General features: G+C 45.3%; 1 protein-coding gene across 1 annotated transcript in view; it reads left to right on the forward strand.

Annotated features, from left to right (window-relative positions):
• The window catches only part of pamr1b (peptidase domain containing associated with muscle regeneration 1b), a gene marked incomplete at its 3' end in the record, with an annotated part of 49000 nt that overhangs the window by 289 nt on the left and 28591 nt on the right, over nt 1-20120 (forward strand). The window lies entirely within an intron of this gene.

The raw sequence follows: 20120 nt of genomic DNA on the forward strand, positions 1-20120 counted from the left end.
TCTCTCTGTCTCTGTCTCTGTCTCTGTCTCTCTCTCTGTCTCTCTCTCTCTCTCTCACTCTCTCTCCGTGCCGTCTCTCTCTCCTCTTCCCTCTTATAGAGCAGAGAGAGGTATTCGGTGTGCCTTGTAAAAGGAAAACCTCAGAGAGTGATGTGAGAGAGTAGACTCTTTAATGAAACTTGCAAGCAAAGAAAAACAGTGCTAGAGTTAGTGTTTGTGTGTCTGTTGAGACTGTTACGGGCAGTGTTGTTTACTGTTGTTTAAGGTTTTTTGGGGGCTATTGTGTTGTTATTTTTCTGCTGATATTTACTTCTACTCTACACTAAATGTGTTCTTCAAAAATAAAATGATATATATATATATATATATATATACAACACACCCTATGGATTACAGCATACTGTGAGGAATGTTCATAGAGATAGGAGTCAGGGTTTTAGGTTGTAGTGGTATTGGGACAGGAGAAAGAAAATAGGCTACTAGCCAAGACAGGAGAAGATAATGTTCCTTCTCAGGCCCTCCTCTGCTCTTAATAGACTTCATGGCTGTAGTGTGACAGAGACAGGTAGGCCTAGTGCATCGTGCATACAACTATCAAACGTATGACTCTCTTAGATTTACGACAGCTCAAAGTGGCACATGCTGTTTTATAGGCTATAGGTGTAGGGGTGTTCCCTGTATCTTTGGTGGTAATGTTTTAAGGTGAGCTACGCTCATAACACATGTTTAGAAGTGTTATTATTAGGAAACAATTTACTGTAAAAAAGATGTAGGAATAATATGATATGTAGGCTGCATCGTCCAGCCATAACTTCATTGAACCTCTGACTTCAAGTGTGTTCATATTCTGAAACAACTCAATAAAGCAAAAACGAATCAATAACAATACATGTCTATCCGCTTTGCTTTTTTTACTAAACGGCACATACTTTCACTTTCGATACTTTGGGTTTGAAATTCAAAAGCAAATACTTTTAGACTATTCCAAGTAGCGTTTGAATGGACGACTTTCACTTTTACTTGAGTCTGAAGGACATTCAGCTTTGGAGTTTGTTTGTGCGTGGGTTTTATGTTCTGCTTATTGTCCACTTCCCCCCAAAAATGTGTCATCCCTCCCTCTTTATGGATTACCGTAAGAAAAAGGCCAACGCCAAGTTTCTTAATTACTTTTTTCATCCATGAATGTCTCTTATCTTATCTGAGAGAGTCGCTGATCCCAAACAAAGCCACACTTACTTTGCCCCACGGCGAGTTTTTAAATGATTTTTCTGTTTTATCTTATGAGCGTCGTCTCTTATCTAGAGATATTTGCTTGGATCCTAAACAAAGACACGCATTCCTCCAAAATGCTGTAGATGGAAAAGCTCTCTGAGCCCAGTAATTGTGCAGTTAAACGTTTGGCAGCCAGAGAGGCTGTTGACAGAGCCCGGTGTTAAAGTGTTGTGCATGAGGCTGACTCGAAGGAATCTGATTTATCCACTGACCCCCTCTCTGACCGTATGAACCGCTGCAGGGCACACGAGTCACAGATGAGTCAATCATGCAATCGCTCTGCTGCTGCTGCTGATGCGTCTACCATACAGTCTCCTTGACCCTGCCTCTTCTTCCCCTGGCTCCTTGGGTAATGCAATAAACAGACGCACAGTTTAACTAGCACCTTCAATTTGTGGTGGTGATGAAATAAAAAAAAGACATGTTTTCGAGTACAGGTAGACTACGACTACTTTATTGGCAATACTGGGTATGTTTCCCCTTTGGCAATGAGAGCGTTTGCCAAAGTTTACAACTGACTTGTTAAAGTATTTAGCAGCAATTACAGCAGCTAAGCCTGAAACAATATATACACTTCTCTTCTTTTTCTCGGTAATCACTTTTACTTTCAGCAGATGAATGAGGAAATGTTGTTGAGCAACAGAGCAAATAGTTTAGCAATTATTCCCAGAGGGATAGCTGTGGTTAAGCTTTTTCCAAGAGGAGAAGAGGTGCTTGTTGAACACCTGGGCCACAACTTCAGGGTGAAGTGCGAGAGAGAGAGACAGAGAGAGAGAGAGAGAGAGAGAGAGAGAGAGACAGAGAGAGAGCGAGAGAGAGAGACAGAGAGAGAGACAGAGAGAGAGAGAGAGCGAGCGAGACAGAGAGAGAGAGAGAGAGAGAGAGACAGAGAGACAGACAGACAGAAAGCTATACAAGAAGAGGACTGTTTTTTAACTATGTGAGACTCAGTATAGCAACAAGACTGCCTCGACATTCTTTCCTGTTAGATGTTAGAGGGCTCTCCCTCCTTTCTGCTCCCAGCAGTCTCTTCTGTTCTTCCTACACACTTCCTACTGTCCACTAAATGATCTGTGTCCACACGGCCTATTTGAGTTGGCTCCCCCAGAGAGCTGGTCTAAGACTAATGGCTAGTTAGCAGTGGAAAACAACACCAAGGTCACTTCCAAAGAGACAAGAGAAAAGACAGATTGAGACGAGAGAGGAGGGGTGAGGAGAGAGGGGTAAAAGGGTGAGGGGAAATTGGAGAGGAGAGGGGAGAGAAATGAGGGGAGAGGGGAGAAGGGGTTAGGAACCCCTTAAGAAGGTGGTTAGGGTTAGGGTTAAGTTTGTCATCGAAAAGAACATGTCTGCAATTGAGTATTTGGAAAAATCGGATATCATATTATCGGAAAGAGTTCATGCCAAGTCACACAAACTCGTGACCGACCATAATCAAATCAGAGTTCAGGCTCCTGTTTGACCTACATTTCAGTGTATACATCCACATGCACAGTCCATTTCACTAAAGTGGATAATAGAGGGACATGGGTACGTATTTGAAGCAGCTTGTGGTTTCCTAACTGAACTAAGGTTTATTTAAAGCAGTATGTACGGTTAGGTTGTCCAGGGAGATCTTCTACTGTATGTTTGGGATCATAGAACATGTGCACTTAGCTACTCTCACACATGCAATACCAACAGAAGCCCTGGGGGAGTTTCCGGTTCCACACCGCTAAATCGCTCAGGCTCCGAAATACCAGACAGCTGCTTTCAGCAGGGCAGCACACTGCAGCTAAAGAAACAGCTCTTTTTTTTTCCACAGCCAAGCTTACAATGCCAAGGGCAAGCAGACGATTAGTTAGGTAGCAGATGTGACGTGTCGTCTTATTGGTAGGGACATTTCCTTTACACACCCCCTCGTGTCATGATACAATTAAGACAAAGAGAGGGACACACATTTTTTTTCCACCAGCCAACCTACACAGCATCCTGAACCACTTCAAAGGACCGCCTGTTGTTAAAGAACGGGCCAGAATCCCAGCTTATCACTGGGAGAGATTGAGATGTGGGATGTGGGAGTTTTTTTTTCCGTACAGGAAGCGTGTTGAAACTGTCGTCGGAAACTACGGCTCTCTCCGTCAGTTATTACATACATTTCGGTTATACTTATTTCCTGTGTCATTCCACTTCGTCGCACGTAGCTTTTTGTCATGCAATGGAATGTTACGATTTCTTTATTGTGTCATTTTATGGAGTTAATACCAATGCTCTGGTATAAATCACACATTCATGTGAATAGCTGCGATGGAAATATGTTGAATTAAATGTTGATGTGTTGAATACTTATCCCCCCCCACTGGTGCTCCGCAAACAAGATGGCGTTAACCACTAATGCAGCTTGAAGCTCGACGCTTCATCTTAACTCAGCACCCCGCAGCGACCGCCATGCTCAATCTCTCCTGGTGACGGTCTCTCTCTCTTTTGTGAGGGGGCTGTTAATGGGCGTAAGCATGTGGTTGCAGGCTTGGTTTGAGGAGCGTAGTCACAGTCGGTCGTCCTGGTATGGTGCCGTCACTGAGGAGAGGGGAGAGCGACGAGACAATGGATTTTTTTTTAGTGTAGAGGAACTACAGTATGCACAGCTGCGTCTCGCAAAGCATTTGGATGTGAAATAAGAGATGAATCACCACTAGTCATCTGAGAGAAAGAGGGGGGCACCTTTGACTTCACAGATGTGAACCTGAATCAAGGTCGAAGTATATAAAACATGCTTGTGGCTGACCTTGAGTTTGACCCCAAAATGGACACCCTCTGGAAGACTGTCAAGAGAGTGACATTTTAATTTTAATTGTATTTAACTGTTATTTATACAGGGGAAACACACTGAGGGTTAGGGTAAGGCCTCTTTTGCAGGTGCACCATGTCCACAATATAAAATACAACACAATACAGATTTCAATACAGAAGTCAATAATCATATAAGAGAGAGAGAGAGAGAGAGAGAGAGAGAGAGAGAGAGAGAGAGAGACAGAGAGAGAGAGAGAGACAGAGAGAGAGAGAGACAGAGAGAGAGAGAGAGAGAGAGAGAGAGAGAGAGAGAGAGGCAAGGCAAGGCAAGGCAAATGTATTTGTATGGCACATATTCATAAAAGTTAATGGAGACTCGCAGTGCTTTACATAAAACATCAGATAAAATAACAATTTAAAGTGAACAAATAAAAACAGGTCATCATATAAAATTCATCCAATTAAAAGCTGAACAAAAGAAGTAAAGATAACGATTTAAAACGTTCAGGTTGAAAAATCAATAAATAAAAACAAATCGAACAGTTAAAAAAAAAAAGACCCACTTAACTCTTTAAGATACACTCCTCAATTAAATCCAGACAGAACATAAAAGTCTTCAGCATATGTTAAAAACAATGATACAGATCAAACAATGATGACCTAATGTTCTGTGGCAGCATGTCCCAGTGCTTTGCTGCATAGTGAGCGAACGCTGCCTCTGCACTTTTGTTGCTGACTCTAGGAACTGATAAAACGAACAACCTCAGATGATCTTAGGGATCTAGCAGGTTCATAAGACACTAAGGATAATATGTTTGAGATGTATTTTGGCCCTATTCCATTCAAAGATGTGTAGACCACATCTAGCAGCATGATGGGCGCCAGTGTAATGATCTAAGAATGGGAGAAATGTGATCAAACTTCCTAGTTTTAGTCAGGACTTGCAGAGGCATTTTGAATGAAGTTGTTATTGTCTAAGTGCCTGTTTGGAGAGTCCTGAAAAAAGGCCATTGCAGTAGTCTAGCCTGCTCGATATAAAAGCGTGGAAATGTTTTTCAAGATCCTGCTTGGACATAACCCCTAATTCATGCTATATTCTTAAAATGATTATATGCTGTTTTTGTTGTTGACTTAATGTGGGAGTTAAAACTTAAGTCTGAGTCTAAAATGACACGGATATTTCTAACCTGATGGAACAGGATTCTAGGTGTGCAGCAACCACTAGCCTCTTCTTTTTGGCTCCAAAGATAATCGTCTCAGTTTTGTCTTTGTTTAATTATACGAAATTCGGACACATTCAGTCATTCATTCGATCAAGCACGCTTTTTCCATTGACTGGTGTCCATCGACAGGGGTAGAGGAGTTTTTGATTGACGGGTGGTAGTTTGCTCTAAATCGACGGCAAAAGAGTGGCCCCCTCTAGCAGTTGTGGCCCTAAGCGACCACGTAGACTGCTTATGGCAGCGGCCGGCCCTGCCTGTCCTGTGGATAGGACCTGAACCATTGTAAGACTGTGTCAGGTAAGCCTATCCAGTTTTCTAGCCTGTATAGGAGTATATCGTGATCAATAGTATCAAATGCTGCACTAAGGTCCAATAGCACAAGGACTGAGACTTTTCCCTGTATCAGTGTTAAGGTTAATGTAATTTAAAACCTTAATTAAGAGCTGTCTCGGTGCTGTGATTAGGCCTAAAACCACATTGAAAGTGATCGAGAAGGCTACAAGAAGTAAGGAATTTATTAAGCTGTTTATAGACCGTTTTTCGGAAGTACTTTACCTATAAATGGCAGGTTAGGAAAGGTGCCTGTAGTTATTAATTATAGAGGAATCCAAGCTGCTCTTTTTCAGTAGTGGTTTGACCACGGCAGTTTGTTTTTGGAAAAGTGCCTGATACAAGAGAACTATGTCCACCGCAAAGACAGCTAAAAACAGTGTTGGAAAAAGGTTGTGGGTAGCGAATCCCAGGCAACAGGTGGAGGTTTTAAGGTTGTGTCCTGTTTCTTCAAGAGCCTTGAGATCGATCATCAGACATTTTAATGATACTGTTTTTTGCGGGCTACAGGAGATGGAAGCTTATTGCTATTTATCATAATAGATTGTCTCATTGTTTTTTTATTTTGTTCCAAAAAAAAGGATACAAATTGCATTTGTCAGTGGATGGGTTTGGCCCTAATCGAGCCTCCGGTCTGGTTGGTATTAGTTAGAGAGAGAGGGGGGGGGGGGGGGGTAAGAGAATGTCTTAGTGATTGAGTGAGGCAGTTAGTGCGTTTATGACCACTCCTAATGCTGTGAGTGACCTGTGTGGTGTAGAGGGGGGCAACAGGGTTGGGCTGGGGTCAGAAAACACCTGTCAACCCTGAGATGTTCCACGACTGCTTCTGCTTGCCCATAATAATAATTGTGTCAGCTACTAAATCCATATCTAAGGTGGATGGCAGGAGCATGGGCTAACAACCTGTGCCTAACCTTGTCAAAAGGCGTGTGTTGTATTTAAAAGAGATGGGGGTCCCCCAGCAGGCGATTGGGCCGTCCTTGAAGATGCCTGGGTTATTGCAATTTTTTCGTGTCTCCTTAAACATTCATGTCGGAGCACATCTTTGAGAAGCCCAACATCTGGGATGGAAAAAGCAGATACCAATTACATAAGCCCAAAAAAGCCACACAAACCACAGAGATTTCGCACGCCCAGACGAAACGCCTGGAAAGAAAGACGTTCCGTGGAGATTCTGTGTTAGAAACTGTGAGTTTCACCGTTACCAGGCTACCAGGAATGTGTACAGTAGGCCTACAGTACCATAAGGAACCCCTATCACATATCCCTAGGATATTTTTTGAGAAGAAAAGAGAGAAAGATACAGACGTTATTACAAAATACCAAGACATGTTCAGAAAGGAGCTTGTTGGGTGGTATATGGCAGCATATCAGAGCCCCGGTATGGCAGCATATCAGAGCCCCAGGCACAAAAGATCCAGACAATAAGTCATATCATCATGTCTCCAACGATGCGCTCTGTGCCTGTAGCCAGATATGTATGTGGTCTGCATTTAGAGTATGACATCGTATTGTGATCACAACACTGTCTCTTAATTCAATCGTGTGCCGATAGGCCTACACGATAGTTCGCGTTCCCAGTTGCGTGTCCTGATTGACGCGTATGATATTTCTGGACGATACCTTCTGCAACTTACATGAGAGTAAGTGAATTTGCGTAGTAAACGTATTCACTTTGATAGCATGCATGACAGTTAGGCAATATAACATTTAAAAAGAAGAGAACGCACACCGCAGAAAACTTGGGCAAGGTGCTGGCGACGGAGCAGAATACTAAAGGATAAAGTAGAAGCCGCACACTCTCGTTCCAGATGCAACAAAGTGTTATTGAGTGTTATTGACTGTTATTGACAACAGTTTCGTCCAGAAGCCTGTTAAGCCTAGTAAGACTTGACAAAGGCCGAAACTGTTGTCAATAAATACACACTTTTTGCATCTGGAACGAGAGTGTGCGGCTTCTACTTAATCCTTTCGTTAGGCAATATAAGACATTAACTTCAAATGATTAAGGTTAGGGTACGTTGTCAGGGGAAGGCATTAGCAAACATTAGCTTTTATGTGCAAGAATAATATTGTTGTCCATAGTGCTATTTGAACCAGCAATCTGCTGGGCTGCAAGGGTTATTACTGGCTACACCACCCCACCAGCCTCCTTATATGCGTCATCCAAGACGTCATCCAAGATTTAAGTTGGAGACCAGTCTGTGTGATCACTGTCAGCATCTGTTAGCACATATAACAGAGCCCAAAGAGACAAGATTAATGCAGGAAAGACATCATGAACAAAAAACACAAATATTAAGTGTTCGGATTCAGGCATGGCATCTGCTGAAAACACCTACTTGTATGATAATTAGTACCAGTATGGTACTGATGCAGAAGGAGCCTCACACACACACACACGCACACACACACACGCACATACACACACACACACACACATACACATACACGTGCACGCGCACGCACACGTACACACACACACACACACACACACACAGTTCACACAGTTCACACCAACCACTTATGGTTGCCCTTTTAAAAATTCCCCCCACTAAATTATTACGATCCAAACTTGACAAAGGCTTCTGGCCGAAACTGTTGTCAATAAATACACACTTTTTGCATCTGGAACGAGAGTGTGCGGCTTCTACTTTATCCTTTCGTTAGGCAATATAAGACATTAACTTCAAATGATTAAGGTTAGAGTATGTTGTAAGGGGAAGGCATTAGCAAACATTAGTATTTGCAAGAATAATATTGTTGTCCATAGTGCTATTTGAACCAGCGATCTGCTGGGCTGCAAGGGTTATTACTGGCTACACCACCCCACGAGCCTCCTTATATGCCTTATCCAAGACAAGATTTAAGTTGGAGACAGTGATCACTGTCAGCATCTGTTAGCACATCATTTGTTACATGTTACATCATTTATCAGCCTTGGCGAGGAGGTGTGTGTCCCCCTCCGCTCCAGGAAGTCCTTCAACAACGACAAGCCCTGGTTTTCATCCCAACTCAGGCGTCTGAGGTCAGAGAAGGAGGTGGCTAGGCGCAGTGGGGACGTGGACCGGGTCAAGCAGGCCAAGTACAGGTTCGCCAAAGCGGTGAAGGAGGCGAAGCATCGCTTTTCGGAGAAGCTGCAGAAACAGCTCTCTGAGGGGGATTCCGCCTCCGTCTGGAAAGGCCTAAAGACCATCACCAACTACAAACCCAGGTCCCCGCTGATGTCCGACAACCTCCCCCTCGCTAACGAGCTGAACGAGTTCTATTGTAGGTTTGAGAAAGAGAGGTTCCCGCCCACCCCCGCCCTCTCCCTCCACACCCCCCGGCTACAACCACCACCCCCGTCCCCCAGGGGGGCCAATGTCCCTCCTGCTACCCCCCCCCCTCCCCCCTCCCCCCCCCCCCTCCCTCCCCCCTCCTCACCCGCCCCGCCCACCCCCACCCCCCTTTCCCCACCCCCTCTCTCTGTCACAGTGCGAGAGGTAAACAGACTGTTTAAGAGGCAGAATCCCCGGAAGGCAGCTGGTCCGGATTCCGTCTCTCCCTCTGTCTTGAAGCACTGCGCCGACCAGCTGGCCCCGGTGTTTACCCACATCTTCAAAGCCTCGCTGGAGCTGTGTCACGTCCCAGCGTGCTTCAAGGCATCAACCATCATCCCCGTCCCCAAGAAGGCCAAGGTCACAGGCCTCAACGACTACAGACCCGTCGCTCTGACCTCCGTCGTCATGAAGGTCCTGGAGCGCCTTGTCCTGGCCTACCTGAAGCTCATCACGGATCCTGTGCTGGACCCCCTGCAGTTCCGTACAGAGCCAATAGATCCACGGAGGACGCCATGAACATGGCTCTGCACTACGTACTAGAACACCTAGACACTGCAGGCAACTACGCCAGGATCCTGTTCGTGGACTTCAGCTCGGCCTTCAACACGATCCTCCCACACATCCTGGAGCACCAGCTATCCCTGCTGCAGGTGCCGGTCTCCACCTGCAGGTGGATCACGGACTTCCTGACTGACAGGTCTCAGCGGGTGAAGCTGGGGAAGAGCATTTCCAGCTCCAGGACCACCAGCACGGGCTCCCCGCAGGGCTGCGTCCTGTCTCCAGCACTATTCTCCCTCTACACCAACAGCTGTGTCTCCCGCCACCCCTCGGTCAAGCTCCTGAAGTTTGCAGACGACACCACCCTGGTGGGCCTCATCTCCGGGGGGGACGAATCTGCCTACAGGGGTGAGATCGAGGGGCTGCAGAGCTGGTGCAGTTTAAACAATCTGGAGCTAAATGCTCTAAAAACAGTGGAGATGGTGGTGGACTTCCGAAGGAAAGCAGCCCTGCCCCCTCCCATCACGCTGGGAGGTACCCCGGTGGCCTCCGTGGAGTCATGCCGCTTTCTAGGCATGACCATCTCCCGGGACCTAAAGTGGGAGCAGAACACAGAGGCCCTCACAAAGAAGGCCCAGAAGAGGATGTTCTTCCTCCGGCAGCTGAGGAAACTCAGGCTGCCGAGGTCCATGATGGTCCAGTTCTACACGGCCATCATAGAGTCCATCCTCACCCACTCCATCATCACCTGGTTCCCTGCTGCAACGACCAAGGACAAGGCCAAGTTGCAGCGGGTGCTACGCTCAGCAGAGAGGGTGATCGGCTGTCCCTTGCCCTCCCTCAACTCCCTGCATGACACCAGGGCTCTGAGGAGGGCAAGGAAGATCATGGCAGACCCTTTCCACCCCGGCCACGGCCTCCTCACCCTGCTTCCCTCTGGAAGAAGGTTGCGGCTGCCTAAGGCACTGAAGGCCCGCCACAGGCTCAGCTTCTACCCCTCAGCCGCCAGGCTGTTAAATGACTCTGGCTTCCCCCCCCCCCCCCCCCGCCCCCAAGTCTGCCCAGGACTGAACTGGACTCACTGTAAAAAAAACTCTGCACTGCACTTTACTTTATACCGCACTATCCAATGCACTGTTGTCTGTCCTGTGTTGTTGTTGTGTTGTCCTGTTTTTTGATATGTGAATAAAGTATAAACGCACTTGCTGTGGTGACGAAGCAAATTCCTATATGTGTAATGCATAGTGGCAATAAACGTTATCTCAATCTCAATCTCAATCTCAATCTCAATCACATATAACAGAGCCCAAAGAGACAAGATTAATGCAGGAAAGACATTATGAACAAAAACCACAAATATGAATCAAGTGTTCGGATTCAGGCATGGCATCTGCTGAAAACACCTACTTGATAATTAGTACCAGTTATGGTACTGATGCAGAAGGAGCCTCACACACAAGTACCCACCCACACGCACACACACACACCCATGCACGCACACGCTAGGGATGGACGGTTTTTCGGTTAAACCGAAAACCGGGGTTTATAAAAATAGAAACGGTTTTTTATCAAAACCGTCTGAAACCGGATTTTTTTTTTTTTTTTTTTTTTTTCCTATGTTGTTCAAAGAATAAAACTGGAACATGTCACATGTTTGTCGTGTGTGAAAATAACAATGATACAGTCTGAATCTGCCGCGCAATGAGTGAGAGGTTTGGTCAGTTGTGAAGAATAACTGAGGATTAATATCTAATTGGGATTATATTTAAGGGTAACGAATCACTCTATGGGAAAGATAGTTGCCTTCAGTTATTGGTAGATAGGAAAGTTTTTTTTACAATTACTCGCTTACATTTAATAAGATCATTTTCGCTGCTCTCTGTAAAGCGCATTGGGTCACTTTTGTGAGAAATGCGCTATAGAAATAAAATGTGATTTGATTTGATATCAATCAATCAATCAAACTTTATTTATGTTCTATAGCACAAATCATGCATTGAATGTAACTCCAAGTGCAGTATTTACTAAACCACAATATAATAAAACAAGAGCTATACGGATCAAGAGTGTTTGTGCACAGCACCACTGTGTGTGAAGGCGCTACTGAAAGTGATGACAGAACGCATGTCTCAGAAGATACGCGGTCACTTAGTGACGCAAAGGTAGTTCTGTATTTATCTCTATCTGTATTAGTACATTTATTTTGAAAGCTCTATTTTGACAGCTCTACCAAGGGCACTTTTATTTTGATGGGGCATTCTTTGTTGATTGACTTACGACAGTTCAGGACGAGTCAGTCTCGCGGCATGTGGTTTTTATGAAAAGCTTTAAGTATGTTCACTGCATAATTCTAAGTCTAATATTTCAGTGATTATTGAGCAGTATTCAAATATTTAAATACATTGAGCAGCAGCTGAAACTTTGTCTAAGAACCAAGATATTGAGAAAGCAGTTCATTCAATGAAGACGCTGTTCCAAGAGATGATCTTCCGTGCAGGCGTGCACCCTGGATCAGCAGAGCTGGTGTGTTAAGTGTTCATGTGTTTTCATGTATGGTGTAGCTTACAAAAGTCTGCCTTTCCACTTATATTTGTGAAACTAAGTAGCCTAAATGTGTTGCGACTGTGCTTACGGTGTTTTAATGGTGTTCGACATGAGTGTATTGTAGCAGTAGGGCTCAATTATTTGAAATTGTCGCTCTTTTTTTTTTTTTTTTTTTTCGTTTTTCGGTTAACCGGAAAACCGCGGTTTTAGTCTTTGACGGTTTTTCGGTTTCAATAATTGGAAACCGTCCATCCCTAGCACACGCACGCACGCACACGCACGCACGCACACACACACGCACACACACACACACACACACACACACACACACACACAGACACACAGACACACTTCACACAGTTCACACCAACCACTTATGGTTGCCCTTTTAAAAAAAATCCCCCCACAAAATTATTACGATCCAAAGTATATTCTTTGCAGGTGTGGAACTGAAACTCGAATGATCGCGTGTATGTATATACAGTATAGGGCAGTAAGCCATATCTCTCTGATTTGCATACATTTCAGTTGCCAGGCGCAAGCCAAAGCACGGCTGAGCGATGTCATGCCATAGTCTTACTACACAGTCATTATGACTGAGGGGGGGGGGGGGGGGTCTCCACCGAGAGAGAGAGAGAGATTATTCCAAGATGATCTAGCACCGAGAGAGAAAATCTACCATCATGATCGGGGGGGGGGGGGGGGGGGGGGGGGGGGTGCTTATCAACAGGCCGACGTCTCTGTAAACAGAACCCATTCTACTGGGTGTAAATAGTGAAAATAAGACAAGCTTGTATACATTGGACCTTCGGGGAGGAAGACAGATACCTTTTTCAAGGTGACTAGAAATAAAATACAACCCTTGGAAGTAATAAGGTACTTATATAATGTCAGAGGATACCCAATGGGATTGTCCTCAGCTGGTGTAGGAATGTGCTTGGGGCAGCTTGTCAATACAACTAAAGACCGCAGAGCGTTATTCCCAGCACGTTCAGCGACGAGGGGACGATCGATAATGACAATGCCAGACAGCCTCAAAAAAACCTGTTGGCCCATTGTTGTTTTTCTGGCCCTGTAGTGGTTCTCCCAGCATAACCAATAAGCCAGGTTCTACAAGGCCCAGTCAGTTTAAGGGCAGTAAAACTGTCCCAGAAGCAGAGCAGAGCGACTTCCTGAGAGGAGTGAAGGAGGTGAGTGAGGAGAATTCAGATCGTTCAGTGGTAATCTGTTAACGTTTTTAATGGTTTTGAATACTGGAGGTTATATTCATCACATTATTCGTCCCATCTACCTCGATTTGGGTTCGGTATGTATGATTTAGCCACAGTACACTTTTAGTGTAATAATCGAGACAGAGAGACAGCGGCCAATTCGAAACGATAACGACATCACTGATGACAATCTAATGAGATTATGGTTCTAATTTGATATAGAATGAAGTAGAAGCCGCACACTCTAGTTCCAGATGCAAAAGTGTCGATTTTAATTGACAACGGTTTCGGCCGTAGCCATTGTCAAGTCTCACAAACAACATAGTGCATTGACAGCCATTAAATAGACAGGTAGGCTAGATTGAATAGGTAACACCTGTGAGGACACACCTACGTGAGATTACAATTACTTAAAAAAAAAAACGAAAAGACAATCAAAACAATCGGTGTTACATATAAGCTATACACTGGCTCAAAATTCTGTGTACCGGTACATGAATAGACCCATTTTATGGCTGTCATCCACTATGTTGTTTGTAAGACTTGACAAAGGCTACAGCCAAAACCGTCGTCAATTAAAATCGACACTTAAAGCATCTGGAACTAGAGTGTGCGGCTTCTACTTCTTTCAATAGTATTCTTCTGCTCCGTCGCCAGCACCTCGCCTAAGTCTCCTGCGGTGTGCGTTCTCTTCTTTTTTTAATCTAATTTGATCTTACCAGGCCTCTGTCTTCATGCTCTTAATCATAGCAACGGTGGTGATTATGTCATTTGTTTTGGACTCCCCACTGTGCTGATGGACGCCAGTGAGTTTAAGCAGACCTACGTTTGGACGGACTCCAGGTTCCCAGAACCTCAGAGGCGAAAAATACTGCACCCAGACAGTTCTGTTCAAATCACAGGCTTCTATAGATGGATCCTTCTAGACTTCTAAACTAACAATACAGCTGTAAATATAGGGTCAAAGATGTCATTTCTGAACGGTGGTTTGCTGATTATTCCGTTTGATTCTGTGGAATGCAGACAGATCAGGAATACAGGAATCGTGACTTTGGTGATAGCATCTGGTCGATGCGTGTGTGGCCCCAGGCACAATGGTGGTGTTTTGTACTGTGTGTGGGTTTGTGTGTGTGTGTGTGTATATGTGTGTGTGTCTGTGTGTGTCTGTGTGTGTGTGTGTGTGCGTGTGTATGTCTGTGTGTGTGTGTGTGTGTGTGTGTGTGTGTGTGTCTGTGTGTGTCTCTGTGTGTGTGTGTGTGTGTGTATGTGTGTGTGTGTGTGTGTGTGTGAGAGGCTGAATATTGAGATATTACCTGTGTGCTGTGTGTCAAATGACACACGCTTCCTCTCCCTCGGCACCCAGGATGAGGCTACTCACAGGATGCCTGCGGTTCTCACACTTCATCGGAGGAAAAATCCGCAAAAATGTCCATTTAAATAGAAACTGACTTTTTTAAACAGACTTTTTTGTACTCACAGAAAGGCTGACAGACGGCTTAAAGCCGCAGACAAACAGACAATGCGAAGGAGTGAACGGGGATGGCACGTGACGCCACTGGGGCCACATGTGTTCTGACCGCATGAAGCCACAGAAGGGATCTCAGAGAAGGGACATGGTTCTTGAGCGAGGAGCTGGTGGTTGCATGCACAATTGTCCCCAAGGCATCAAACAGGAATAATGCTGTAATCCTATAATCCTGAGGACATGCTGAAATCATGACAATGATGGATGGACAGGATTCCCTCCAGGGCTGCAAAGTGCATACCACATGCATGTGTCTAATAGGAGGTTATAGTTACATACATTGAAAGGCCCAATCCCATTTCTTATTTTTACCCCTCCCCCTCGTTTTGGAGTGCCACTCGCTTTTCGGAACAGAGTCACAAGGGGTAGTGGTTGAAAATCTTCCCCTATGAAATAGGATAACCCTTCAAGACCTTGATATGTCATCAGTAGTATCGTAGAAAAGCATGGAGGCTCGCGATTCGTTCACAACTTAAGTTTCACGCTATCAATTGATCAAATAAGTCGTTAAATAAAAAAGAACAATGCTTCATTATCAGGCCATTGAAATGAATACATTGAAATGACATTAAACTAAGATAACATGTCATCATTTTCAAAAATCTTTATTAACGAAGAGAATAATTAAATTTGTGGTTTTCTTCCTCATTGCTTGTGCGTTTGCCACTATCTTGCCGATGATTTGCAAAGCATTCTGGTAACACTCCATTTGTAACTCCGTTTGGAGTGTGCATCTGAAAAAACTCAGTTTGGAGTTAGGCCCTACCCCTACATGCCAACAACAATTGGGACACACTACCCCCCAAACAGACGGGTAGTGCTAAAATGTAGGGCCAAGGGGTGAATTGAGATTGGGCAAAAGTCTTCAGTATGGGGTTATTATTTTGTTAAGAGCTTTACAAACAAAGTACAACAGCAGGACCGTTGAAGACTGTCCTTACTTAGCACCCATACAGTTAACCTAGGCTGTTATGCAATTCATACTGTGAGTGATTAATTTGAGAGTAGGCCTATGGCATTCCCGATTGTCCTTCAATGGCAGAGGAGGTTGCTAAGGAGAAGGCCAGATATACCGGCTGGAGAAAGATATAATTTATGGTTAAATTAATGTTTAAGGGCCAGAGAGATGTGGGGAATATTTGGAGGAATATCTCATAACATTCCAGGACATCTGTACATGTCCTCAACAGTCCACAAAACAGCCTCACCCAGATTAATCACCACTACAGTAGTAACTCAACGATACCCCAGAGAAGTATGTGTGTGCGTGTGTGTGTGTGTTTATTATTATTATTTTTTACTATAATTATTCACTTATTCACCAGGGTGGCATTTGTGTCACTCTTTGTGTAGGGAGGGTCAGTTGTTGGGTGGGGGGGGGGGGTGGTGTGGGCCAAAACATGTCAAAACACTGTTGAGATTGTTGACAGACCAGCGCTGCAAAGGATTATGGGTGGGAGCCAGGCCTCCCAGATTGAACAGTTTGCCAGCATACTTACCCCATACTTGGCCCTACATTTTGCGTGTTCGTTTATAGGGTAGGGGTGTCTCAATAGACCTATAGCTAAGCCACGCCCCCTTTGAAAACTCGGACAAACAAACAACGCTCGCTCAAATTCTTCACTGACAGTGACTGACTGACCGACCGTGACTGAATGACATTCAATGACTTACAATGGCGGGAGTTCAAATAATGGCGGGAGTACAAATAAGTAATAGACATGTTTTTAAAGATGACAAGACTATTTTGTCTAGAAGCTTTTCACCATCAGATATTAGCGAGTTGTTTGTCCGAGTTTTCTGCCTGTAGTGACTTTTGCTGTGATATGATTGGACAATTTCTATTTTGGGGCGTGGCTTAGCGATAGGTCTATTCTTGTTGGCATGTAGAGGTAGGGCCAACCTCAACGGAAATTTGTATAGAATTATCTTAGTTTAATGTCATTTGAATGTATTCTAGACCTTTTCTTTATAACAAGCATACCAAAAGAAATCACTATTATGCTGATGTCTCTAGCTAGCTCTCTAGTTACAACAATGTTTTAAGGCTGATTTGTGCATAACAGTCCTGCATGTTGACATATTTCCAATGTCGCATTTCCTCACTTTGATGGCCTATGATGCACAAAATGTAACTAAAGTCTAATCGCGAAGTTGTTGCACTTGTTACCGCTCCTCATCAGTGCAGACGGGCAGGGTAGGAGCACGGGTGGCTAGCCTACAGAGCAACGCTGTTCTGTCATGGCCTTGATTGATAGCGTGAAACTTAAGTTGTCAACGCATTGCGAGCGTCCGTGCTTTCCTATGATACTACTGATGACGTATCAGGGTCTTGAAGGGTTGTCCCATTTCAAAGGGGAAGATTTCAACCACTACCCCTTGTAACTCTGTTCTGAGGGGCAAGCCGAAAAGTGAGTGGCACTGGAAAACGAGGGGTAGGGGTAAAAATGAGAAATGGGATTGGGCCTTCCTCTTACTCTACAACAAACATGTAGATATAAAAGCAACATTCTTCCCCCAAATGATGAACAACTACAATACATTTGAAACACAAACAGACAAAGAGAGAGACAGAGAGAGAGAGAGAGAGACTGAGAGACAGAGAGACAGAGAGACAGAGAGACAGAGAGACAGAGAGACAGAGAGAGAGAGAGAGAGAGAGAGAGAGAGAGAGAGAGAGAGAGAGAGAGAGAGAGAGAGCCAGAGACAGAGACAGACAAAGACCTAGGATGTTATCATTGGAGAGGTAGAGGGAGGGAATGTGTAGAATGCTCAGAGAAGAGCCTTCCGTGGTGACACAGTTCCAAAAGTCTCAAGTTGCTACTCCCGGCCGTCTCATCTCTCCCGTCACATTCACCTCAGAGGAATTTCCACTTGTCTCTGCTGCAGCTGTTAACTCTGCAGTTTCATCATCAAAACTGTTTAGTTTGAGATGTGCTAAAAAATCTACCGTTTGCAACTAAATGTCACAAGGTCTGGTTAAAAACAAGTCCTCAAGGTAATTTTTCCAGGCTATGAAAGTGAATATTGTAAGCTTTCAAACGATGTCTGATACATTGAAATTTGAAAACTGAAAATAGTTGAAGTAGATATGCTTATTTGAATGTTGGTCCATCTCAAATAGTGACATTTCTCAAAAAGCAAATAGTGGAGAAACGCGCCCTGAATCAAAACGTCTAACTGCATGTTTAGCACATGACAACATGTCGATAGAACATCAACATGCTAAAAACACATCACATAATTACACAGTCCTTGCTTTTGTATCCAATTCACAAATTATAAGTATTTAGGGATCCTAAAACTGTTGTTTGTTATATATATGTTGGAGAGAATGGGCAACCTCATCTATGCCTATGGAGTGGAACAGTTCGGAGTGGTCGAAGGCAAACGATCTACTCAGTCAATTCCCACCAAGTCCAGAAGGCAGACAGAAATAGACCGACTAGTCAAGGAGAGGAGGCAGCTGAAGAAGCAATGGAGGAAGGCCACAGAGGAGGAGAAGGAGGGAATAAACCTGCTGCAGGAAGAGATTAAGAGCAGGCTTGCAACACTGAGGAGAGCTGAAAACCTCCTGAAGAGGCGCAGAAGGAAGGAGCAAACAATATCACGCTTCTACAAAGATCCTTTCAAATTTGTGAAGACTCTCTTCACAAAGGAGAAGAGCGGAAGTCTCTCTGTGGCAAAGGCCCACCTGGAAGAACATCTGAAAAAGGGCTGCACAGATGACCGACACCAGGAAGAGGTCACGCTCCCACCTGACATGCCACCAGTCAATCCACCAGAGCACGAACTAGATATCAGTCCACCCAGGTGGAGTGAAGTAGACAACACTGTGCGTAGAGCAAGGGCCGCGTCAGCTCCAGGTCCCAACGGAGTTCCATACAGGCTCTACAAAAACGCACCAGATGTCCTGAGATTCCTCTGGAAGCTGATGAAAGTTGTGTGGCAAAAGAAGGCGATACCAACGTCCTGGCGGAGAGCCGGAGGGATCCTTATCCCCAAGGAAAAGGACTCAACAGAAATCGGACAGTTCCGGCAGATCAGCCTTCTAAATGTCGAGGGAAAAATCTTCTTCAGCGTGGTCGCTCATAGACTGGCAGGATACCTGCAAAGAAACAACCTGATTGACACGTCAATCCAGAAAGCAGGCATCTCAGGCTTCTCAGGGTGTGTCGAACATGCTAGTGTCATCTGGCATCAGATCCAGGTCGCCAAGAAGGAGGGAACGGACCTCCACGTGGTGTTCCTGGATCTCGCGAATGCCTTTGGCTCAGTCCCTCACAACCTCCTGTGGACAGCCTTCGACTACTTCAGGATCCCACCAGCTCTCACAACCCTTGTCAAGGCCTACTTCCAGGACGTCCAGCTCTGCGTGACCACAGCAGAGTACACCACAGCATGGCAACATCTGGAAGTGGGAATCATGGCCGGCTGCACCATCTCCCCGCTGGCCTTCACCATGGCCATGGAGGTCATTATTCGGGCCTCTCGATGGGTGGTTGGCGGACAGCGAATAAGACCTGGGCTGAGGCTGCCGCCGATCAGAGCCTACATGGATGACCTCACAACACTCACCACGACCAAGGCTTGCACAGTACGGCTACTAAGAAAGCTCCAGGAAAACATTGAGTTGGCTCGCATGAAGATCAAGCCGAGCAAGTCCAGAAGCATCTCCATTGTCAAGGGGAAGTTGTCAGACCACCGCTTCCACATTGGCAAAGAACCCATTCCAACGGTCTCCGAGAAGCCTGTGAAGAGCCTAGGTCGTTGGTATGATGCCTCCCTCAAAGATAAAGAGCAAGTAGAGCAGCTCAGGAAGGAGGTAGCCAGCGGCCTGGAGAACATTGACAGAACCCTGCTTCCTGGCAAGCTGAAGCTCTGGTGCATGCAGTATGGACTACTTCCACGTCTCCTGTGGCCACTAACCCTCTATGAAGTTCCTCTCTCAAAGGTGGAAAAGCTGGAGAGACTGGTCAACTCATATGCAAGGAAGTGGCTTGGCCTTCCCAGGTGCCTCAGCAGCATTGGGCTCTACGGCAAAGGGATGTTACACCTGCCCATTTCCAGTCTGACAGAGGAGTACAAGTGTGCCAAAGTCAGACTGGAGATGATGCTTCTGGATTCGAATGATCCATTTGTAGCCCAAGCTGCCCCCATCCTGGCCACTGGGAGGAAGTGGACCCCATTGGCTGCAACTGAGCAGGCAAAGGCAGCACTCAGACACAGGGACATTGTGGGCCGAGTGCAGGAGGGGAGGAGTGGTCTTGGCCTCGGGATTAGTACACCGGCCTGGAGCAAGGCCAATCCATCTCAGAGACGCAAGCTGGTGGTCCAGGAGGTACGTCGGGAAGAGGAAGCAGGAAGGCGCGCACAAGCTGTGGCGCAGTCAAAGCAAGGGCAGTGGATGGCATGGGAAGGAGTG

Source organism: Nansenia antarctica (genome assembly GCF_963989245.1).
Source record: "Nansenia antarctica genome assembly, chromosome: 9".
Taxonomy (NCBI): Eukaryota; Metazoa; Chordata; class Actinopteri; order Argentiniformes; family Microstomatidae; genus Nansenia; species Nansenia antarctica.